The sequence below is a fragment of the Eublepharis macularius genome, chromosome 1, assembly GCF_028583425.1.
Source record: "Eublepharis macularius isolate TG4126 chromosome 1, MPM_Emac_v1.0, whole genome shotgun sequence".
In the NCBI taxonomy this organism is placed as follows: domain Eukaryota; kingdom Metazoa; phylum Chordata; class Lepidosauria; order Squamata; family Eublepharidae; genus Eublepharis; species Eublepharis macularius.
This window is the reverse complement of record NC_072790.1, coordinates 170,149,673-170,175,530: the sequence shown is the minus strand read 5'-3', so window position 1 is coordinate 170,175,530 and position 25,858 is coordinate 170,149,673. Positions and strand designations below refer to the sequence as shown.

At 41.1% G+C, this 25,858-nt stretch overlaps 1 protein-coding gene and 1 pseudogene across 1 annotated transcript in view; one reads left to right on the top strand and one right to left on the bottom strand.

The window, feature by feature from the left end:
• The window catches only part of MDGA1 (MAM domain containing glycosylphosphatidylinositol anchor 1), a 397,523-nt gene that overhangs the window by 30,696 nt on the left and 340,969 nt on the right, over positions 1-25,858 (top strand). The window lies entirely within an intron of this gene.
• Positions 16,434-17,629, bottom strand: LOC129338740 (obg-like ATPase 1; annotated as a pseudogene).

Sequence of the window (25,858 nt, the reverse complement as noted above, 5' to 3'; positions counted from 1 at the left end):
ATAAAGACGCAAGAGGAACTATCACCTAACTATGATTGGTTCCAGTATAGACAGATTAGAGACTTATACAACTCGGACTTTGTAAAAGGGGGCATACGAACAGAGAACTCGGAACTAGAGCAGACCCTTTTTAAAGAAGACAAGAAAAGAATATCCAAGGTATACCAAGTACTGTTGAAATGGTATACTGAGGATGAGATAGTTAAAACACAGATGGTGAAATGGGCTATAAATTTCAATAAAGAAATAACAATGGAGGCATGGGAATACTTGTGGAAAACTACAATGAAGACAACGACATGCATTAATATTAAAGAGAACATTTTCAAAATGATCTATCGTTGGTACATGACACCAAAGAAGATTGCGCTAGGGAACTTGAATACTTCTAATAAATGCTGGAAATGTAAGAAACATGAGGGCTCCCTCTATCATATGTGGTGGTCGTGTGAGGTAGCTAGGCAGTTCTGGGGGGAAATAATAAGAGAAATGAGTGAAATTTTACAGTTTCAAATAAATAAGAACCCAGAACTCCTGCTGCTAAACTTGGGAATGGAGGGAATTCCAGCCCATCATAGGACGTTGATTTTTTATATGACTGCAGCAGCTAGACTTTTGTATGCGCAGAAATGGAAAGTACAAGAAGTGCCAACTATTGAAGATTGGATCTACAAATTGCTGTATATGGCTGAAATGGACAAGATGACAAGAAAACTGAGAGATCTGGACTCAGGGCAGTTTAACACAGACTGGGAGAAGCTGAAACAATATCTGGAGAAGAAATGGGAGGTGGGAGGAAAACTGTGGCAGTTTGAGAACTACTGAAGTATAATAAAAGTATAAAAGAGAGGGGTGACTTTACCGGGGGAGGAAGAGAAATGTGAATTTATAAGCAGTTAGATTAATTGATTGAGATATATATAGATATGTATAGGTTAACTGATAGAACATTGATAGAGAATAATTAATGATAAGGTTTAAACATGAGGATTGAGTAAATAACAATATTTTCTTTCTTTGATAAGATTTATATGCACCAAACTGAATGTACAGAAGAGTTAAATTGATTGATTATGCGAGGAGTTATATAGAATTACCATAAAAAGTTGAAATGAGTAATATATAGAGAACAAATCAAATTGTTTGATTTAAATGTGGGAAATTTTTATGGTTTATGATATATAGGTTTATATAGAAATATTCAAAATTGGAAAATGGGATAAATTGTTTATCTAAAGACGTATAGTTTGGGTGTATAATAAGTAAAGGAGTTAAAGATGTACTGCTTAATATAATGGAGAATGTATATCTGTTTTAGACAGAGGAATTTAATAGAAGTAAGGGAAAAGGGACAGAGGGTGGGAAAGCTGTTGGAAGTCAACAAAAGGGGGGGAAAGGGAGGGGGTTAGAAACGAAAAATTAGGGGAAAATTGACTGTAATGTAAAAATAAAAATGTTCTAACCCAATAAAAATTTTTCAAAAAAAAAAAAAAAAAGAATATCTACTAACTTTTACTTTATACTTAATTCAGGTGGCCAGAAATGATACATACTTCTCCCCAAACATTTGAGTTGCTCACTGTGCTGAGGCATTGCAGACTGTGTCTGCAGCATATGCCTTTGCTTAAGAGATTGCCTGTGATAAGAGAAACATTCTGCATCAGTTGCTTATCTCTAGTTAACATGAGTCCACAGAAAGGTGTTTGCAAAAATGACAACTATAGAGAACATTGAGGAGAGGCAGCAGGCTGGACCATGTGTGAAACTTGCTTGCATATTTTTTGCAAACGCTTATCAAGGGTTCTTGAATTTTGAGTTGAAAACCCCTTTCTCTCTTAGAATACATAAATAAAAAAAAAATCCACGATGGGAACATATAAATGTCTATCTATTCATTCCAACACCCAAAACACTCTGTGTTGTCATACTCCAGAATTATTGATTGACTGAAAATGTGATTGAATTGACTGAGAGAAGTGAGAAAAATGATAAAACTTTGCTTTCCATCATCTACAACTCTACACACTATGCATTCCTCAAACTTTATGAGGTCAAGTACAGAATGGTGTTTCGTGCCCTCATCCACTTCTAATTTTTTGACAATGTTGATGTCATTTTACTTCTATTGCATAGAAATGAAAATTAGCATATGGGATGAAATTGAAAAATATTTTTTTAATTTTTTATGGTTTATCCCTCATATCTTTACCTTTCATCTAGTCCTTTACTTTAAAAAAGAAGATACTACACATTTCCTTTTTTCCTGACAGCTGGCAGCATGCTCAGTCCAAGTGCCAATGTTTCTTGTCTCTAAGGTTTATTTGGGGGAAAATTTGGCACTCAGGCCAGATTAGTAAAATTCACTTTTTGTTTAGGCAGGGATTAAGGAACAGGAGACTATGTAAATAAAAGGGTAGGATTATACAGATTGCATAGGTTTGATCGAATTTGATTTTTAGTAGCTGTTCTTGGGTCCTTTGAGACAGTAAATGGGTTGCCATCAGCAACTCATTTGTGTAGCAAAGAAAAAAAATCTTCCCCATCTGCAAGAAACTGGGATCACAGGGTTAGCCATAAAATAATAGTAGCTGCTAGACTAGAAGAAGGCTTCATAGCTGCTGAGCCCAATAGACTGGGACTTATATTTTCCCCTTCTGAAAAAGGATGGATTCAGATTCTATGTAACAAAATGAATCAATTGTGGGGGACGGGATACAGAAACAAAGAGAAGTATGTGATACGTATCATTTATGTTTCCTTAAAGCCCAGATAAAACAGTTAATTTTGGGGAAGGAAGCTTCCTGGAGAACACATGGTAAGAAAAGCAGTTGGACCAGAGACAGACCTAGAGAGGTAAATTGCAAAATGATGAAGGAATTCATCTAGCTGTTGCTATTCGACAGTGCCCGGGAAAATAAAGAAGGAATTGATGGGGATGGTGTAATTATGGAGGGAGGATGTTTATTCTTTTTACGAGCTGAGTGGTGATATCAATGACAGTGTTACGGCTGAAAACAAATTTGAAAATTAAGAAACAGAGCAGCCGACATTCTTCTTGGCAGGGATTTCTCACTCAAACAGTTCCAGACCTCCACACAGCAATGCCTATAGTCTTGGTAATGGAGATTTTTGGAGGCTGAGTGGAGTAGTGTCTGGATGTTTTAAAGGGCAAAACCCTGCTTTGTGGCTGCCCTTTAAAAGGTACAAGATGTAAGCAGTGCAAAGCTTAGAGACAAGGAGGGATGAGAAGCTCAGGGAGCAAGAGAGAGTGGGATGGCTATAGATTGCAACCCATTTACTGTGCTAACTTGTCTTATTCTGCTCACTTTTGTTCTGATCCAATTAAGGTTGCTCTAATTAGTTTGCAAGGCATATTTGACTTATTGGATTTCCCAAGATATAATGGCTTGCTACTTGCAAGTCTTCAACTTGCACCTGCTCACTTTAACTGACACAAACAAGATTTTTTATTCTCATTAGCCCTGCAGGAGCTGAAATAGCTGTAGAGGAGTGAACTGGGAACTGTGCTGGATTGGCCGTTGTCAAGGAAAGCACCAACTACCTTGTGGCTATGTGACAGATGATGATGGCAGGGCCAGCCAGGGAGGATGGTTGGAGTGCAGATCCTGGCTTGGTTTTGCACAAAAGATTTTTTTTAAAAAAAATCCCAGGAACAATTTCCAGAAGAGAAACTATATTCATTGTAGTTGCCAGAAGGAAAAGAGTTCAGTGACACCATAGAGAATAACTGATTCATTAGGCACAAACTTTTGTAGGTAATGGTGAATGCATCTGAGGCCTGAAGTGGATCGAGAAGGAAGTAGCTGAGGCAAATGGATGCACAGGTTCAACTGACTTGAAGGACCACCTGAGTTAACAAGTGAGCCCTGGAGCTGTTTCTGATGTTACACAAAAAGAATGTTAAGAGGACTCATGTCAAGAATGATTCAGTCAGTCCACCCTCTCTGGGTCTTTCACACTCTTAGAGGACCACACTTTTGCATCTCTCCTGAATATGGAATTCGTTCATCTGTCAGGGAGGTGAGTTCTGCTTTCGGAGGAAGCACAAATGGAGGATCATGTGAGTCACATGCCTGAAGCAGTTCCTAATAGAACACATTTCCACTAATCAGATTCTGAATGCAGCACATAGTCAAGTTGGACATATATATGCAACATAATCAGGAATTGCAGTAAACTGGAATTTTTCAGGGTCTGAGTTATAGAACGTGGCAGAGATTAGTCCTAGGGAGACATGAAGGAAGAATAAAGATGTGCCCTCCTTGGCCATGTTCCCCTTTGCCACTGAGACACAACTAGCCCCCAGACACCTAGGTTATGAGGTAAGGGTCTGCAAGTCACAGAACATAGGCTGAATCCACATTACCTCGGTGCGTCCCGGTGTTGCACTAAATGTTCGCTAAACACCTGAAAGTATAGCGTCTTTCTAGCGCGATTCAGAAATCACGCTTGAAAGACTCTATACTTCCAGGTGTTTAGCGAATATTTAGTGCAACACCGGGACGCGTCGAGGTAATGTGGATTCGGCCATAATTTCCAGGACAGGCAGGCTTGAACCCTGACATGATATGTTTTTCAATGAAAACACTAGAAGGTCCTTGCTTCTTGTAGGTCATAGAAAGGCTTACTGCCACTGAGTGGAGCAATGGCAGGCATTTCTATAGAGTCATGAGTGTTAAAGAGGGCTCTGGGAGAATCCCTGGTGAACCCTGTTCCAGAGCACCATGTAGCTCAAATACCACATTTCTCAGAGCCAAAACACACGTTAAGAATTACATGTGGTTGCGCGAGTGTCAGCGCTCCTGTCTGTTTCGGCCCGCCCGTGCCCATTTCCGGAGCTTAGCGCGTGTCCTGCCCCCACCGAACCTGTGATTGTGTGTCCACATCTGCACGTGCCCCTCCTCACGACCAGCAAGTTCTCAGCACTGAGCGGCTCTTTATCCATTCCAGGGCTTGTGGACATCTCGCTGACTGCTAGATGGCACTATTGCCTGCAGCTTGCGAGCGACCAGGTGACGCAGGCCGCAGCATCACAGGGCGCAATGCCCTAGTCCCTATGATCCCACTGGGAAATCTAGCCTGGTTTCCTGTCATGTTTATCTAAATATATATGTTTTTGCACTTATTATTTCCAGATTTGAAGGGTTTGCTGTGGAAAACAGCAGCACAGCATTGCAAGATTCATAGTGAGAAGTGCAGCCCTTGGAAAACTGGCCCAGCCATATTTTCAGATGTGAACTCTGGAGTTTAAAAATGTACTCTGGTGTGTGATGTTTGTTGTGGGGAAAAACTGTTGTTGCACCAGTTCTCACAAAAACCATAGTGTGGGGAGCTGTCTTTAGTTTTGAGGATAGATGAGAGGGCCTCATCTATCCTCAAATACTGAGAAGTCCTAATGCTGATCAGGCCCAAGGCACAGATGGAGGCCCCAAGGATGCCATCACATCTAGTTTGGCCAATGTGTTAGAAAAAGACTGTTTTGTGGGGATAGAGTGCAGTTGTATTCAAAAGTCAGAAGTGGTGAAGGTGTGTTTTTCAAAATACAAAGTCAAAACTGACATTATTTCCTTCAGAGAGAAGGCCCTTTGTTCTTCCTTTCCACGACATGCTCCCTTCCCTCCCCCTGACCATCTGCAAAATTTTGCTCTTCTTTATAATATCTAGCACTTCCCCAACAGATCTGTATTATTATCTTTATAATTTAATCATTGTACTTACAGTGGATCATTATTTTGATGCCACACCATAAAACCATTTTGCATATCATACTAATTGCAGCCCACGTGCATCTTGTGATAACATACACCAGATTGGGAACTGTCATTATAACTGCTATTGATATACAATTAATATGTTGAAAATCTCTAATGTAATTAATTTTACTGGCTATTAAGGAAGCAGAGTACCTATATTGGAAGGTACTACCTGACTTTGAGGTATTTATTCCAGTGAGATATGTGCTAAATAACCAGAAAAACTTAAGTATGGGGTTAAATTGTCACACTACCATTAAAGAAAGTTTTTAGTTTTCTCTCAGTTCCTTCATATCTGAAGGCCTTCTCCAACTGTCACGGTCAAATCTCAATTACTGAGTAAGGGTAATTCTCTTTTGCTGCCTTTACAGTTTCTTCTCTGGACAGATTGTAATAACTGAGGGGTTGATTTTTTTTCCTGGGGTCTAAGAAGAGTGCTGCTAATACAAGGAAGTCCCTTCATAGGTTTAGGAAGGAGGATTAAATGGACATTTGATGAGTCTTCTCCCATCTCAACAGAATACATGGCAGATTCTCAGAGAGTCATCTTCCGCCCTGAGCCTGCTTGCGGGGAGGGCAGAATATAAATATGATAAAATAAATAAAATAAAATAAATCTTGGAGGCTCTCCTAATTTGTTGCTGGAGCTACAGCATGGCAATGGGATAGTTAAGCACTTGGAATTATTTATATGCAAAAACTATCTGGAAGATCGAGATCTTAACTGAAGAGAAGCAGTATAAAAATTCAATATATAAAATAAAATAAAGATCCAGTGTGTAAAAACTTTATTTCTAGACGATCTTCGTCAGCTCTTCCTGGGTCCTTTAGATGAAAGAGCAAAAGGCTACTAACAGAAAAGCAATGCATGTCTTGCTGAATTAGACCTGCAAAACTGCTATAATGCTCCCATAAAGCAGACTGCTGGAAAATGTGATTAAAATACAGCAGGTGCCACTACTAACAAAATTAATATTGTCATTGACTGAGGTTCCTTCTCAGCAGAAACACGTATCATATAGAACTGCCCCAGTAGTAGTTTTCCAGATCTACACAGTTCCTTACTAATGTACTGTATCAGTGGAAAAGAGCAAGAGTTCAGTAGCACCTATAAGACACAAAATTTGTGGCAGGGTATGAGATTTTGCAAGCCACAGCTCACTTCTTCAGATACCTTCAGATACCCAAAGTGTTTGAAGAGGGTTGCCAGGCCCCCCGACCCCTCCCCCCTGGGCGGGAGATCTAGGGCCAGGCACCTGCCACAGTTTTTTCTCTTCGGGCGCATGCACAGTGTGCGCGCATTCTTGGCTTGCTCGATGATGTCACTTTCAGGAAGTGACGTCATTGAGTCAGCAGGGACTTAGTATGGATCTACGCAGTCCAGTGCTCCACACTGCCTTTTGGTGTTAGTTGCAATGATGTTTTTTCATTGAGGAATGCTTGGTGGCTAGACAGATTAGACTTAAATTAAGGTTGCCAACCAAGCTAGGATTGCCAGCCTCCAGGTGGAGCTTGGAGATCTTGAATTACAATTGATCTCCAGACTACATTGATCAGTTCCATGGAACAAATGGCTGTTTTGGAGGATGGACTCTATGGCATTATACCCTGCTGAGGTCCTTCCTCTCTCCAAACCTCAACCTTCACAGGGTCCACCCCAAATATCCAGGAGTTTCTCAACTTGAAGTTGACAACTCTAAGCCAAGCACTGACAATCAGTGGGAAGCTTGGGGTGGGGAGATTCAAATCACATTGCCAGCAAGACAGCATTTCCTGTGCAATCTTGAAGTGATGTCATCGTATCAGGGCAATGATCTAGGAGTTTTTCTTTGCTCTGGAAGTGACAACTATTTTCCCAGTGGTTTTTTTCCCCTTTCATTGCTCTACCAAGTGGCTGTGGGTGGGGTCTCCGACTACTGGGGGAAACCTGGCAGCCCTAGTTTAAATCTCTATTCAGCCATGAAGCTGCTGGGTAACTTTGTGCCCATCACTCTCTGTCAGCCAAGTATCCTTCACAGGGTTGCTGTGAGGATGAAATACAGGAGGAGATAACCACATTGGCTACCCTGAGCTCCTTGGAGGAAGGAGGGATAAAAATGTAAAAGTGCAGGCAGAAAACTCGGAATAGAACCCTTGAAATGCCACATTGAAATCTGAAGGGGGAGTTAATTATCCAGAATTCAGAAGAAAACCAAAAACTCAAAGAGGTATGGAGCTGAATACAGCAAAAAAGGCCACAAAAAAGAGGTTAGTGTGACTGCTATGTCAATGGCTCACTTCAGGAAAAGGCATTGGGGCTTTTTTCTACCTAGGCATGTTTTGTCCATGGTTGCATTGCATTATGGGGTTTGCAATAATAGGATTGCATATATTGTTGGTTGGTTGGCATTTCCCAATCTGTGATGCTTCCTCACATTTGATGTGCAAATAAACTATTGCAAGAAAAAAAGTAAAATACCAATAGAATGGAGATACACAAAGCTCATTTGTGTAAGTGTGACTCAGAAGCAGATTCATCTAAAATATGGCAATCTGCAGTTGTCCTTCCTTGTACTTTGTAACATGTCTTCCCTTGTACTTTATAATATGTTCTTTGTAACATGGTTACCTCTCTGCTTAAGCTGAATGGCTATTTTTTATTTTTAATCCTTAGAATCCTCTCGTCTGTCAAGTCTTTACGTTTTCTGACAAGGGAGAGAAAGACCACTCTCTCTCCCTGGCAGGGCGATATGGACAAATGCCTATCTGCGCAGCCTTTGTTTGTGCCTGGTTTCTCAGGCAGAATGTATATGTATGTGGTGAATTCTGCTGCTAACTCCTGGTCTCTTGTCTCCTCAGGGAGGCAGCAACCCTGCTATTTTGCCAGGAAATATTAATGCATGTAAACATTTTTCAAAAGGCATTACATCTTCCTGTGTGTATTTTATTATACTCCCACAAATCTGACTGGGTTTGATAGATAGGTGAACAGGGAGCAAGGAGGGAGAAGAGCCGAAAAGAAAGGGAGAGAATGAAACAGTCCCACCAAGCTGCTGTAATTCAAAGCAAGGCAAAAATCAGATTGTGTGCTTTGGCTAATTTTCTTATTCAGCTATTGATCCAATGGCCGCTCCAGAGTCTATTAGCAGTCAGCCAGTGGAAATATTTCCCATCGGGGGCTCTGACCTGAGACGGGGGTGAATCTATAGCAATTTGTTCAAACAGAGGAAAGCTTTTTCCTCTGATTTGTATTCCAATTTGCACCATGTACAAAGGGGGCATTTGATGGAGATGGTTTTGTTGGGTGTTAGTTGTCAAGCTTGAGTTAGATAAACCTGCTGAACAAAGCCCAGTTAATACTTGGAGCTTTGTACCCTCTAGTCATCCCTCTTCATTACAGAGCCCCAGCATCTGAAAGGAAGTGTCTCCCAGCACAGCATCAAAGCTCTGGGCCCTGAGCTGGTATCCCTATCCCTGCCACCAAGCGAGGTGTCACTTCAGAGAATTCATTCAACTAAAATTACTGGTATTGTTTTTAATGAGACACCATTATCCCGTTTCGTGCAGGTATAAGAGATCAGCTTGACAGATGTTACTTTGTTTTACTGCATGGCTGCCAAGATTTGCCAGGCCTGTGGGGGGACATTCCACAGGAGAATGCTGAGACACATCTACAGAAGGCCATTGGCTGGAGGTAGAAAAGACAGCTTTGTAAGAGACTGATACCACAGAAAATGAACAACAGCTGTGCTGTACAAAGGCTGTGGCACACTTTCCTTAGATTAACTATGAAAACACAGGCTATTTTTTTCAGTCACAATTTGATCTATTAGAAAAGGAAGTCTTCATAAACCAACGGCCAGACTGTTTTATATGCAATCAGAGTATATCAATGTAGAGGGGAGGTGCAGTGGCTCAGTGGTAGAGCATCTGCTTGGCATGTTGAAAATCCCAGGTTCAATCCTCAGCATCTCCAGATCAGATAGGAAGGGATCTGAAACATCAGGCGAGTCTCTGCCAGACAGAGCAAACATAGTTCTTGATAAATCAAGGGTCTAGCCCAGTATATGCCAGCTTCATGTTTGTGTGTTTCATCACATTCCTCTTTGAAGAGACAGGGCAGAAGCTAGTATAACATTTCATGAGTTTCGTGACTCAAACAGAAGCTGTATTGTGGTTATAGGAGGAGCAGTGCAGACAGGTGAAATTTCATTGCTTCATGCTGTCCCTACTTGGGTAGAGACTGTTTCCCACTCACTTGGGAACCTCCAAATAATTCCAAGGGCACTAATTCTCATGATGTGTATTTAGGTTGGTGGGTCCAGGGTATGTTCACACTGTTAACGATGAAGGTACCACTCTCCTGGATCTTATGGGGAGGAAAACATAAATCCCTAGTGATGGATGAAGGACAGTCAACTCCTCTCTTAATATCTTTTACTTATTTTTGTTTTTTGTTTATTTATGTTATTTACAATCTGCTTTACGTAGTCAGACTCGGCAGATTACACAGCATAATTCAATACAATCAACAGCACAGACATTCAATAAATAATATAATAAGAGGATAGCAGAAATTTGAAAACCCTCAAAAATCTGATACAAGGCTAAAACAAACATAAGCAATTTAACATGACATATTTAATGATGCGGAAGTGACCCAGTAGGAACATACTTACAGTAACACACAGTGTATAGCAGTATCATTTTTTAAAAGTGTTGATAGACAAAACTGATAGGTACCTAAGGGAGGTTGAATAACATAGAGGATTAGATTGAGCCCTGTGGAATCCCACAAGATAATTCCCACTCTGAAGATAGCTGGTTTCCAACAGCAACCCTTTAAGGGACAATGAGGAACAATTTAAACTGGTTAAAGGCACATCCCCTGATACCTCCTTCTGATTCCGAACGCCTCAGCAGGATGGCATGGTCTACTGTGTCAAAGGCTGCAGATAGGAGGAGGAACAAAAAAGCCTGGCCTTTGTCTACATTAAGACAGAGGTCATTCACTAAAGACACGAGAGCTGCCTCCGTCCCACAGCCCTGACTGAACCCAGACTGAAAAGGGTCCAGATCACCAGATCCAAATAGTCCATAAGCACACCTGACATTATATTAAGCATTTCTTGTGCCTCACCCAAATTACAGCTGGCATCTAGATCAGAAAATATCTGTGATATTTTGCCAGCAAAGAACTTTGCAAAGATGTCTAATAGTCTGTTCTTGAGTCAGTAAGGGCTCAAATTTAGGAGTCAGCAGGTGTTGCAATACCTTAAACAGTCAGGCTGGTCGTGAAACAGCTGATGCAATGGTCACAGAGAAATAACTTTTTTGTTGCTATCACCGCCACTTAATAGGTCTTCCAATGAGCTCTGTAATGCTGTGTCTGATTCAGTGTGATTTTTCCACCAGCATCTTTCTAGACATCTTCCAGCCCTCTTTAGATCACTCAGATTCATGGTAAACCATGTGACTGGCTTCTACCTCAAAGGTGGGAGAGGTCAACATTTGATAAGAAGCGATCTTGTCAATGGCTTCAAGGAGCTTCATGTTCCAAGCTCCCATTGCAGCCTCAACACAGATAGTGTTAGGAATTCTAAAATCCACCAGAACATTTTGAAATCCAGAAGGATCCATGAGCCTTCATAGGTGAATCATCTTAATGTCCCACACCTTTTGTGGGGTGTCAGAGCCATATTCAACCTTGCCTTCAGTAGATAATGGTCAGGCTATGGTTCAAGCAAAATGTCCAATCCAAAAAGAAGACCACCACAAAAAGGCTCACTGCAAAAGATTAAGTCCAAGATGTGGCCTCTTTCATGTGTTGCTCCTGTCATTGTTTGAGAGATGCCCAGGGAAGCCAAAGAAGCTATAAAATCTTAGGCTGGCCATGACAAAGAATATTCAGCATGGATATTGAAGTCACCCGGAACAATCAGTCTAGGTGTCTCCAGTACCATATCTGAAAGCACCTCTGTCAACTCAGAAAGGGTGCTATCTGAGGAACTAGGTGGTCAGCAAGCAAGCAGAATACCAAATCTATCCTTAGTTCCTCATGCAAGGATCATGCAGTCACTACTGGCTATAGTTTGAACCAGGAGTCTGTGGAAATTGAAGGACTCATGGAGGATAACATCAACTCCTCCTCCCTGACTACTTGTGCAGGGTTGGTAGAGCTGCATAATCCGGTGGAGTTAGTTTACTTACTTACTTTCATTTACTTCCAACCTTGTTTCCATTATGCAAACCAGGTCAATTCTCTCTTCCTGCAACAACTCAACAAGGCATGCATTTTTGGGTCTCACCAACCTGGCATTGCAGAGTATTAGCAAACAGGTGGGATTCTTGAAGGGCCCTGCATTGTCAACTCTCAGGATGCTATAGAGATTAGTTAGCCAGTGAGTATCTTTTCCTAATACTGGCCATCTCTGATAAATCCTACACCCATAACTACCAGCTCCCATCTGCACTGGAATAATGCATTCATCAAACATCTTGCTCCAAGTAAAGATTGCCCCCGACCACAACGATACACCACAAATACCTCACATTCAACATGCAAGTGACCACAGAGAACCTGCAACAGTCCTAGACTACAGTGAAGATGTATTAGGGTTGTTCAACAGGTGGTGAAAGGGTTGCCTGTTCTTACCAATGGCTCTTTGTCTAGATGTGAAGACAGGGACAAGTAGAGTGGACACCACATTTTAAAACATGGAGGATACCTCTGGGTGTTATGACCAGAACATCTAGGTTTATACCACCTAAAAGTTATTTGATAGATCCAAAGGCTATGGGTTGGATTCACGAAAGCATTTCTGTGGTCAGAAGGATTTCCTCTGTGAAGTGTGACTTTCTGACTTCTCTTGTGCCCCACCCCCCGCCCCAGCCACAGCTCAAAATGTTCCTTGAAATACTGTTCCTGTACTGTACATTTCTGTACATTTCAGGGAGCATTTTGGGCTGCAGTGAGAAGAGGTGAGAAAGTTGCACTTCTCAATTGGAAATCCTTCTGTCCGTGGAAGTACTCCCATTGATCTAAGCCAATGATCCCTTGGAAGAAATATATCATAGGAAATGTACACATTAAACTTAAAGCGATTTCCCTTTGATTCTTTTTAAGGGAACATTTTTGAAAATCAATCCACTGATGTGAAATAGTAGCCCTTGAAGGATTTATATTTGTTTTCATTGGCATGTGGAGAGAATTTGCATGTCCATTCACTGCACCAACATCTGCATTTTTCTTAGGTATGGTATTCTGTTCCAAGCACAAGTGAGGAAGGGATGGGATGACACTAACTTCCAGTCATTGCCTGCAACAATAATATGGCAGCAATGTTATGTCCACTCCACATTAAATGACTGGGGCTGAGAGAGTGTATCTCACTTAAGGCAACCCAAAGCAGCTCATAATGCTCTTAATTACTAGGCCCCACCTACTCCTCTTGCAGGGCTGCATTTTGATGCTGTGACATTCCTATGCAAGTTTCTGTGCATGCAGAAGAGAAGAATTGCTGTGATGGGGAGTATAAAATGTCTCCATATGGGGGAGACGGAAAGAGGCATGCAGGTAGACTCCAGGCATTCTGGCTATTGAGAACTTTGGATATTGTTGCCCCCCCCTTCCCCTCCTTAGCATCAGTTTAATGCCAGTCTTCATGACATGTGGACTTATGATGAGAGAAAAGAAAATTGTGTATAGGGGTGGAAGGGTAAATAAATAAGAACTTTAAAGCCTACGTCCATTTGATTTTTTTAAATCACAAGTTTATATTTGACTTAGCCATAACTTTCAGGGAACGGGCCTAAATTCCAGAGAGAGCTGTAACTCTGACTTCAGGAAAAAGAGTATGTGAGTTTACGAGGTTTTAAAGCAGTCAAAGAGAGGTCCCTACAGGGGCTGATGTGAAAAGAGTAGTGGGAGAGCTGACATTTTGTAATATTTAAGGGGAGTATTTAACACTGTCAGATCTGGGGACTGTGCTGTTGCTGCTTTTATAGGCCACTGAAGGCTCATTATGGACGTGTTTGTGTGTATGTAATCATGCATTTGTGTGTGTGAAAGCTGGGGAGGAGGGCTAGATTTACCAAGAGAAGCTGCATTCCCTCTGTTCATTCAAGAGCAATGTTACATTGGGTAGATACTGAGGAGGGAGATTTGCACTTCATTTTCTGCTCACTCCCAGAGTTTGGGGATATGGCATAGTTGCAAAGTGGACTTGATACTCTCAAAGCAACAGGGAACAATGAAACTTCAAGCTGATGCTTGCTTTGTAAGTGCCATTGATTACATCCCACCAGGAGTACAAGCTTATGCATTGCTTGCCACATAATTGATCCAATAACTCTTAGAATCGTGCTTTGAGAATGACCAGTCCTTAAAGTTTTAATGGAAAGTGGAATGACTTATGTGCCGCAATAGGGAATAAAGAGGATGAACCATCTTTGTATTCTATTTTGGCTGCCGCTGACTATCATTTTATTTATTTCTCTGCAGGGAGGAAGAAGTAAAAAAATATTTCTTCTGATTTTTCAATAGTCTTATTCTTGTCTATAGGCCTGAATCCCTTTATTCAGAAAGAGAGCTATACTTTCCAGTTCTCCACTACCCCAAGCTGTAATATGTTCCAGGGCAACTTTTTAATGTACTTCCTTGTAAGGAGAGAGCTCTGGAGATTCCTTGCCACCATTTTGTAATATATATGTATATATTTACAAACATACAAGAGGAGCAAAGGAGAAATAGGCAAAAACAGACAGTACTGGTCTTTCAGGGTCTGGATTAATGCTTCCCAAAGTAAATATCATGTGCTCTGAGAACCTGCCCAGCTGCTAAATTCTTATGTCCATATCATGTTCTGGCTACATTCCAACTGCCAGCTGTTCCTCTCCAGCCCTTCCTTAAGCGGATAGGATATGCCTTGTATCTTACAGCCACCAGCCATCACAAACAAACCATTGAGCAAGCAAGCATGTTCTGTTCGCTAACATCCAATAAAGCATCTTAGCTATTATATAACCAAAATCTAAGAGAGAGCTCTCTCTTTATTTGATACAATAGTATTTCCATTGCTCCAGAGAAAGCAAGAACATCAAATGCCAGAATGAATCATGAAGAAAAGGCTACTTTTTCACAGGGAAGCACAAGATGATATTTAAGGTTCTGTTCTTGCTGAAAGCTGCTGGGGCATCTCCAGAGAACCTCTGGCAGGAGCTGATAGCTTCTGGATTTCATTTCCTTTGGTACCTCTTGTTGCTTAAACAGTACATCATCACACCATTTGTTGGTCTGCTCCAGTAATTCAACTAAGAATCATGGACAGAATGACTTTTTCTGAACTTCTGTGGTTTTAATCAGTTTCCTCTCTTTCTAAAGCCCTTTGTTCCAAACAGGCAGTAGTGATTAACTATATGCATGTCATATGACATGCCACCCACTTACATCATCCAGTGACTATCCAGTGCATAGAGCACTGTGAATTTAAGTTGTTTCTTGTGTCACTAAAATCCCACTAGAAATATAAGGCGAGATTTAAAAGTAACCAATTGATATGATCTCTTCAGAAGAGGTACTAATACACCCATTAGTTTTGTTCATGTAAATAGCCTACTCTTGTGAACAGTGAGCTAGGGAGCCCATGAATCTAAGCGAAAGTGACAATTGGGAAGGCATTTTTCCTACTTCAAAAAGCAAATGTTGAGGCTAAGCTCCAGGGTCACACAATGTGTCCTTTTCATAGAAACTAATGAACTGGACCTTTGCTCATTCAATTAAAGAGAGAGCGGCTTGTGGATACTCTGCGACGGTTAGGCAAGAAAATAATAATGATAGCCCTGGCTTTCTTCTGAGCTCCTTTTGTCCTTTTCCTTTTTTAAAAAAAAATATGATGCCTACTGTCTCCTTTATTTGTAAGGCAAAAGAGTGAACTTGGAGGCCCAGTCAAAGTATCAGAGCCAGGCAGGAGCAATCAGGCCAGAATGCTTCTTGACTGATCTGATACTCTGCCCTGGGGTCATTCTAGGCCACAAGAGGATGAAGTGCTAAGACTGTAAGTTTGTCTGCTCTCTGAACCGTGATTTTTATTGTGTTTGCAGCCAGTCATCAAGAGGTTTTGGAGGCAAGCTAGAAAAGTAAACTGGGTTTTAATGAGCTTAAGCCAAAAACACCTTGAGGCAGATTCTGATATTATAGACAGAAACAAGCTCTTCATTCCTTATCCTCACTGAACAAGCCCCCTGGCACAACACTGACAGGAACTCTGTGCTCTTCCCAGTTTTATGTGCCCTCTGTTCTCCCCCCACCTAAATAAAGCTTTGTTATGGGTTTATAAAGCTTTTCCACATACAAGCTAAAAATGACTGTGCTTGTTTTCTACAAATAACCACACCCCATCATGGAACCAGATTGGTTTCCACCTGTACAACAACCCTTATTATCAGATAGATTTTATTAGAACTCCCTTATATTTTTGTCCCCCCCCCCACTTTCCTCTAAAACGTTTAGAGAGGTTCCCATAGATGAACATTTAGGATTGTGACAGGCCCACACATTGGGCTAGCACATGAGTAGATGCCAGTGTATTTAAAGGCATTTGTGGAGGCCAGGCAGCCACTGCTCATGCAATCTAGCGAAGTCCTTGCTGTCATTTTGAACAACTGCATTGCTTTTGTGAATGTTCTTTTTTTTTTTAAAGTAACAGATTTTAATTCTGAGCAATGAACAAATCCGGTAACTCATTTCTTCTTTGGCTGTTGAGGTGTGTTAAATTTAAAGAAGATACCGTCTTCGACTATGTAATTTCTGCCTTGCTGTCTGTATTTTCCAGCAGCCTTGACAGCTGATTCTGAGCCTCCCTCTTTAAAATCTTCAAATTTCATTACTTCAGCCATAATGAATCCCTTTTCAAAATCAGTGTGAATCTTTCCTGCTGCCTGAGGAGCCTTCGTCCCCTTCCTGATGGTCCACGCACACACTTCATCGGGGCCTTTGTGTCATGTTCTCTTCCAGATACTTCTATTTCTCCTCAGCACTCATTTCTTGCAACTTGAGTTCCAAGGCCCCACTAAAAGGAATGACCAAGGCACCTGGGTCATGCTTGTCCACCCACTCTTTAATTTTTATCAACCATTTGTTTTTCTTCCTAATGTAGTCTTTTCCAGAAAGGTTAACCAAGTAGATCATTGGTTTTGAAGTTAAAAACAAGTGTTTGTTCAACACATCAATCTCTTTGTCATTCCAATCATGATAGAAACGGACTGGTTTTTTTTCATCTATTACCCAGCTTTTGATTTTGCACATTATGTCGTATTCGGGTTTTAATTTCTTGTCACCTCCTCTTACGGCCACTTTTTCTAGTTTGTCTATAATGGGCATGATCATTTCCTCATCTTTTAGCCTAAGTTCTTCATGTATTATTTCAATGTCATGAACGGGTTCAACGCTTCCTTCAACGTGTGTGATATCATCATCATCAAATGATCACAGTAGATGAAAGATCCCGTCACAGGCACTAATGTGCGACAAAAAAGCATTTCCTAGACCCTGCCCAGCATGAGCTCCTTGCACAAGGGCAGCAATATCCATGGTATTCAGGAACGCTGGAATTTTGCTTGGTGGCTTATGGTACTGGCAAAGGAAGTCAAATCTGTCGTCTGGCATGGGTACTCTGCTCTCATTTGGATCGATAGTGCAGAAGGGGAAATTCTCTGCAGCAGCTTGACTCTTGGTTAACACGTTTTAAAATGTAGATTTCCCAACATTTGGCAACCCAACAACGCCAATTTTCAGAGATGTCCCAAATCACCCAATGATTGGATGTGGTTTAATTCCATCACCTCCCTTTTTAGGGGGCATCTTGGCGTCGGAGGAGAGGGGATGAGAGGGGCGCTCTGCCCGAGAGGCGACGCGGAACCCCTCGCTGGCGGACACGCTACCGCCCAGGCAGGAGCAGCCGGTGGAACAGGCGGGCCAATGTTCATTGTTCAGCCAAGTATACCAGCAAGGATTCCCTGTGACTGAGAACCTTGGTTTCTATTAATGCCCACTCTTTTCACAATTGTTAAGGCATGCCACCTATCAGGTAACTTGGAGATGGAAAACAGTATCTAGCATCTTTCTTTTAAAGATAGGTTATAAATTTACACCTATTAAGAGCCAACATACAAAAGTTACCATAAGTTAAACGAGATACATTGCAGCAGGAGACTGACTCTTACAGTTTTTCCTAAGCTGCTTCCATAATAGTAGGGCTTGAATCAGAGTTCATTTTTAATTGATGTAATTTCATTAGACCCGTGTGGTTTCACTCATCTTATTCCTCATGTCTTTATGCAGCTCTTTGTTGCATTTGAAGTACTTGTATGTAAAAAGCAGCCACAAGAAGCAGCCAAAAGAGACATCAAAACAATTTCTTTGTGTGCAGGTGCATCAGCTTGCTGGGGCTTTTTGATGGTAAGACGGTGTGTTTATTTGAAAGACTATACTCTCTGGACTAAGATAGCTTGAAACAACCCTGCCCCGTGCATTGTAAGACTGCTGGGCTCTCTAAACAAGAACATCTCTCACTTTTTATTGTTTTTTAAACATCCAGTAGAGTTGCTATCCTCCACGTAGGATCTGGAGTTTCCATCTGATCTCCAGACTACAGAGATTGGTTCCCTTGGGGAAAACAGCAGTTTTAGAGGGTGGAGACCCTGCAAGATAACATCCACACCGAGCTCTCTCCCTCTGTCCTCTTTAGGCTCTGTCCTCAAATCTCCAGGAATTTCCCCAAGTTGGCACTGGCAACCCTATGGTCCATCCTGATAAGCATTCAGGAGAATGTAAAAAAATGGCATGCTAGCTTTGTGTCATTTTCTTTGTAATAAAAAGTATTACATGGATTTGGGTTTGGGATTTTTCTTTAGACCAATGCATCTCCGTGGAATTTCTATCATTTCTAAATAGGCATGCTATCCTATCACATGAAATGACTAGCCTTTAACATTTAATAAATATACAAACCCTGCTCACAGTTTTATTCATAATAGAACTAGATCAGGGCCCCTCTTCATGGGAAAGTAGCTATATTATCAAATTTGTATTTAATGAGAGTCTGTGAGTTCCCAATTAGTGAGAACCCACATAGAAGAAAAAAGTAAACGAGATTCAAGTAGTGAGACAGAACCTGTAGGAACACAGGAGTGGAAGGGGCAGGATGGGGGAAGCAAGTTCTGTTCTTTAGCTGCATGTAGTCCAGATCATTTTACACAGATCAGTTAACCTTTTAAAACTAACCATCCATCTTCCATAATCACAAAGAGTGACTAAAGCTGAGTAAAAATATGGAACTTTTCAAAACAATATAATAGGTGCAGTGTGCAATGGGGTGGTATCTATCCACAATCAATTGTGAGTGGAAGGGCGTGACTTTGTATCCTTCCCCAAAATGTACTTCCAGAAAGATAGATTGGTGTGCTCTCTGAAATTTTGCCTTTCCCCCCTCCTTTTTCTCTTAGCTTTTTCCCCTGATGGTCTACCATCATCACTGGTGACAACTAATAAAATTATGCTGTTTGGCTAACATGTCCACTAAACAATGTAATCTCCACACAGTGAGAACAATGCATCACACAGATCCGCAGGGCCCAGTGATATTGAGTTACTGTTAGTCAGCAGAAGAAGAACGCTGAATTGAATGCAATAACATTCACTCAGCACTCTCTGGGGAGAAGGGGAATGGAGATTCAGCCCTGTAAGGAGGGACATGAATTATATGCAGAATCTCACTCAAATGCTCTTAATTCATCCTCAGAATTCCTGGGCTGCTTTCTGCCTGAAGGCCCACATTGCTGTAAAGGATGCTTAGCGGCATGAAGGAGATTGTTCCAGAGCAGCCCACTCCCCTTTGCTGAATGTGCCTCCCATTTCCCTCCCTCACTCCTGCTGAGAGGCAACAGTTGAAACAAATAGCGCTTTCCAAACTTGTGAGTCACATTCAAGTGCTTGATTCCTTTGATGAAGACTTTAAATATAAACATATCCCTTGATAACTCAGGCTTGTGTTTAATCTGCTTTACTGAAAAAGTGAAGCTGAGCTCTCCTTTTGTTGACTGTTGCTTTTGCTTTGCTTCTGTGCCAATAATCAGTAAATCACAAATTGCATGAATGTAAACCAGCATACTCTTAATAACAAATAGGTAATTAAGAATGTACATATACCTAATATTGAAATTGTGTGTTCTTTAATAAAAAAAACTAATGGTAGCAAGGGAGAATTCTTTGGGGGCAAGAGAGCCATATGGGGTGGAGATTATGAATAAGGATATTAGCTCATGCATCAGTCGTGGGAAGGAATATCACCAGGGATATATGTTTCTGTTCTGGTTATATAAACATTTCTGAAAGATTTAAGAGGACTAGCAAAACCCTACCACTGTGTTACTTGGTTAAACTATAGAGAAGGCCAGTCCACCTGCCACCTGGCTGTCCACCTGCTACTTGCAGCGCCACTGGCTCTCCAGACCTTGCCACCATGACACATGTACTACAGAGTTACGGTGGTTCCTCATCAGTCAATGGCAGTGTAGATAGGGTTGCCAGGTCTCCATACCCTTGTGGCAGGGGAGGTGGGGGCAGACCCAGAACTAATCTTGTTTCTCTCCTTGTGTGCACGTAAAGCGTGCATGTGCTCCCAGCACAGCATGGTGATGTCACTTCCAGGAGAGAGGTCATCATGTAGACACCGAGAGCACTCCCTCGCTTCTCACCAGGCCAGTTTGGGACTTAAACATTTGGGACTCAAATTGGCCCAGTGCAAAGCCTGGGAATGCTCCCAGGTTCTGTGCATTATCATCACTCCTGGAGTGACTTTGTCACACCATACTAATAGCGCACCCGGGATGACTGTTCACATTTTCCCCCCACCAGCCAGGTGAGGAGGGGCAGAGGCTGAGAGCAGGGGATCTCCTGCCCCAACCAGGGGACCTGGAACTCTAAGTGCAATTAACATCAATCATACATACAGATAAAAGAGTGGTTCCAGACCACATTGATAACCATCTGCAGCTTTGCCATTCTTTCACTGTTACATTCTCAATTTTTCTAGGAGTCAGTTTTTAATAATTTTTTTTCCTACTGTTTTGGAATAGAATCACAAATTCTATGGTGTGGCTGATCTTCTGTGCTCTTAATCACCATGTCTGCAGAATAATATGTACCTTGACAGAGTTTGGGGGCATGGTGCTGGGGGAGCCCACCAAGCAATTACCCCATGTCCAGGGTGATCCTGTGTATTCACAGCTTCCTACCCTGCCCTATTAACTGTTACTTCCAAGCAGTGCAGCAACAGCTGCTGCAGATGCCTTAAAAAAATTCTACTGGTATTATAACACCATTAAGAAATAGCATTGTTTCCCATCTTACTTCAACCCCCAAGCAATGTAGCAGCAGCAGCCACAACTGCAGTTTTATTTTTTTTTCTTTGCACTTTTGGGAATGAATACTTTTTTTCAGAATGTTGTTTATGTGGGGGAGATTTAAATTTGACAGAGAGAGCTTGGGTTTCTAGCTAGAGCTAGCTGAAACTGTGATGATGCCTTATGGGGTTTCAAGTTATTTCAGGCATCATGCAAAACATACATTTAGACTTCCTGATTGGATGGACTGTAACTAACTAAAGTTAGTGAAGTGTGACAGCCAGGATGGTATAGTAGTTAAAGCATTGGACTAGGATCTGGGAGGTCCAGATTCGAATGCCCTCTCTGCCATGGAATTTTGCTGAGTGATCTTGGGCCAATCACACACTCTCATCGTAACCTACCTCACAGAGTTGTTGTATGGATAAAATGGAGGACAGGAGAATGATGTAAGCTGCTTTCGGTCCCTACTGGGGAGAAAGGCTGGGTATACATTAAGTAGAATAATGATAATGATAATGATAATGATAATGATAATGATAATGATAATGATAATGATAATGATAATGATAATGATAATGATATAGTGGTCTGCATTCAGACAATTGCACTAACCATATTTAGTAACAGAACTAAAATGTATTGCATATGGCTTAGGATTGGTGCACCCCTGGTGGGGGTGTAAGATTCCCCATTCCCACCCTCCTCTCCCCCACACCACTCACCTGACTACGAGGTGAAAAGGCATGGGAACGGGCCTTCTGGAGCACATTCGTAGGGTTGCCAGCTCCAACTTAGGAAACTCATGGAGATCTGGGGGTGGGGGGTGAAACCTGGAGAAACCTGGAGAAAGTGGGGTTTGGGGAGGGAAAGGACCTTGGCATGGCATAATTCCATAGCAGCCATTTTCTCCAGGGGAACTGATCTCTGTGGCCTGGAGACCAGTTGTAATTCTGGGAGATCTCTAGCCGCCACCTGGAGGCTGGCAACCCTACTCCCAGTGTAGCAAGATGACATCACTTCTGGGAGTGATGTCATCACGCAGGCCCTAGGAGTGCTCCCAGTTTTCACGTCTGGCTGATTTTTGGGCCCGAATCAGCCCAATGCAATACCTGAGAACACTTCTGGGGCCTGTGCAATATCATTCCCAAAAGTGATGTAATCTTACTGCACCAGGTGCACATGAAGAAGAAACTAAAGGTAAGTGCTGGATCCTGGGCCCCAACCAGGAGGGTAAGGGGACCTAGCAACCCTAATATGGCTAAAGGACATTACAGTCTTAAATTAAATTAAAACTGTGAGAGTTAACAGGAGAACAACAATAAAAACAGATTAGATTAAAGTTCATAAGGAGCAAAAATATAGATTGGCCCAACAACACAATTCAGGCTAAAACAAAGTAGGCCCCAAGCATAACTTTAGCTTGAATTTTCGTAGCAACTGATGCAAACAAAGAAGCCATGTGAGTCGCATGTGGGTCAACATCAGCAAGAAGAAAAATAATTTTCTACACTGCTGGACTTGGATCAAGGCTGGTTGCTGCTAGCACAGTGAACTTTTTAAATATATGGCGACAGAGATGAGAATAGAACATGAAATAAAATGGAAGACAGAAGTCTGTCCCAATATGACTGAATGGGTGAACAAATGGTATGAATATGTGTCAATGGCTAAATTAGCTTCTTATATGCATAATAGACCAATCCAAGACTTTCAGAAAAAATGGAAAGGCAGGGCTTTTTTTCTGCAGGAACGCGGTGGAACGGAGTTCCAGAACCTCTTGAAAATGGTCAAATGGCTGGTGGCCCCGCCCCCTGATCTCCAGACAGAGGGGAGCTTAGATGGCCCTCCGCACCACTCTGTCTGGAGATCAGGGGGCGGGGCCACCAGCCATGTGACCATTTTCTCCGAGGGCAACTCACTGAGTTCCACCACCTCTTTTCCCAGAAAAAAGCCCTGTGGAAAGGTTTTTTTTTATTTTGTAGCTGGAAACTAAGAAAAACTAAGAACAAGTATGTAATGCTGAACATAAAATGTTGGATACAAAATGTTGAATGTAAAGTAGTAAGTAGGGGGACAGAAAGGAGAAATAATATGTAGTTTAAATAATTTATTATATATTCTGTTTTTGTTTCTGTATGCATTGTTTTTTTTAAATAAAATTTTATTGGTGAGTGGAAAAAAGAAAAGAATTTTCAAATTTAACACATATAATCCCATTTCCCCCCCTCTGTCCCCCACCCTTTTCCTCCCCCCTCCCTATTGACTTCCAACAGCTTTCCAACCCTTAACCCTTCTTATTGCTTAAATCTATTTCATTTACATTTTCCTACCCTCTATAAATCATAATATCTCTTACTCTAAGCACATTCTGATTCTTTTACATAGACTCTATCAAGCATACTATCCATATGATATATATCGTGTCAATAAAGCATAACCATATAGCTTAGTATATAGCAAGGATCACAGTGACTCTTATTTTAAACATGTTCTATTTCTTTTAAACATATACTCCGTCAAATATACTATCAATATAGTATATATTATAAAACATATATTGTATGCTATGCCACCAATGTAACACAGCACACAACATAGTATAACACAGCAACCTGATATTGTATTAAATCTGATCCATTAACCCATCGTTTTATATTGTATATAACATACCTATAATATATAGTAGTAATAATATACATATATAGTAATAATATATCTATTTAACCATTCTCATTATCCCATATATTCTATGTTAAATTCCCCTGAATATTATGCTATCTTAGATGGTAATTACATTCCCCCTAAATGGTAAGATCCCTTCTCTCTCCCCTTTCCAACATTATTCTTTAAAAATTCTCAAACTGCCACAGTTCTCCTTTTACATCCCATTTTTTTTCCAAAAATTATTTCAGTTTCCCCCAATCAACAATATATTGCCCTAGGTCAAGATCTTTGAGTTTCCTTGTCATTTTGTCCATTTCCGCCATGTACAGCAATTTATAAATCCAGTCTTCTACAGTTGGTATTTCTTGTGTCTTCCATTTCTGCGCATACAAAAGTCTTGCCGCTGCAGTCATGTAAAATAACAATGTTCTATGCTGCATTGGAACAGTCTCCATTCCCAAGTTCAGTAGCAACAATTCTGGGTTCTTATTTATTTGTATTTGTAAAATCTCATTAATTACTTCGATTATTTCTCCCCAGTACTGCTTAGCTACTTCACATGTCCACCACATATGATATAGTGATCCTTCATGTTTTTTGCATTTCCAGCATTTGTCTGACATATTAGTATTTTCTAGCGCAATTTTCTTTGGTGTTAAGTACCATCTGTAAATCATTTTGTACACATTCTCTTTAATGTTCGTACAAGGTGAAATCTTCACTGTGTTTTTCCATAGGTACTCCCATGCCTCCATTGTTATTTCCTTATGAAAGTTTATTGCCCACTTCACCATCTGGACTTTTACTGTTTCGTCCGCCGTAAACCATTTTAGAAGTAATTTATAGATCTTAGATATTTCCTTCTTGCCTTCTTGTAGTATCACTTCCTCTAGTTCCGAATTTTCCAGTCTTATACCTCCTCTCAGGCAGTCCGCATTATAAAGATCTCTGATCTGTCTGTACTGAAACCATCCATAACAAGGGGACAATTCTTCTTCTGTCCTTATTCTCAGCTTTGAATATTGTATTTGTGTGATCTCCTTGTATGTTAAGCATTGCTGTTCGTTATCCACAGTTCTCGGATCTATTACTTCGTACGGAACCACCCATGAAGGAATTCCATCTTCCATATACACCTTGTATTTCTTCCAGACCGTGAAGAGGCTTCTCCGAATATAGTGATGCAAAAACATAGAGTCCGCTTTTACTTTATCATACCACATGTATGCATGCCATCCAAATATTTTTTTGTGTCCCTCCAGGGCCAGCAACTTGCGGTTTTTTAACGTTATCCAATCTTTCAGCCATACAAGACATACTGCCTCATGATACAGTCTTCTGTTGAGCAGTTGCAAGCCGCCTCTTTCCTTCACATCTTGCAAGACCTTCATTTTCACTCGTCGTTTCTTGCCTGCCCACACAAAATCTGAGATTTTCCTTTGCCATTTGTCAAATTGTTTGTAGTCACGGATAATTGGAATTCTTCCTCTTCTTTCCCCAGGTAGTCTGCCAAGATTTCTGTAATCTGGTTTTGGGATGATTTTCCCTCTACTTCTGGGATCGCACGGAATCTTAGTTGCTTTTACATCTGTTTACATTCTGCAACGGCCATTCTGTCTCTCATTCCTCTCATTTCAGTCTTTTGCGCATCTGCTAAAGTTTCTACCGTTTCCTCTACTACGTTAACTCTCTGCTGTGTAACTTGTAAGTCATTTTGTATTTTATCCATACCTTTTGTCAGTTCTGCCATTTCCGATTTAAGTGTCTCTTTAAAATCTTTTAGTTCTTTCGCCATCTCTTGCATCATGTCCTTAAGCTCTTTATTCCCCTCTGAAACTTTTTTGTCCAGGTTCTCCATCGTTGTTTGCCACTCTTTCTTTGACATCGTGGGGCTGGCACTGCTTCGCTCCCACGAGTCTGCCCTTTTCCTTAGATCCGTGGTGCTTTTTTAATGCTCTCTATTAATTTTAAAAGTCCAATTCCAGTTTGTTTTTGTCAAACACTATTTTAAAGTGTCCAAAATGTCGGCCGTTTTT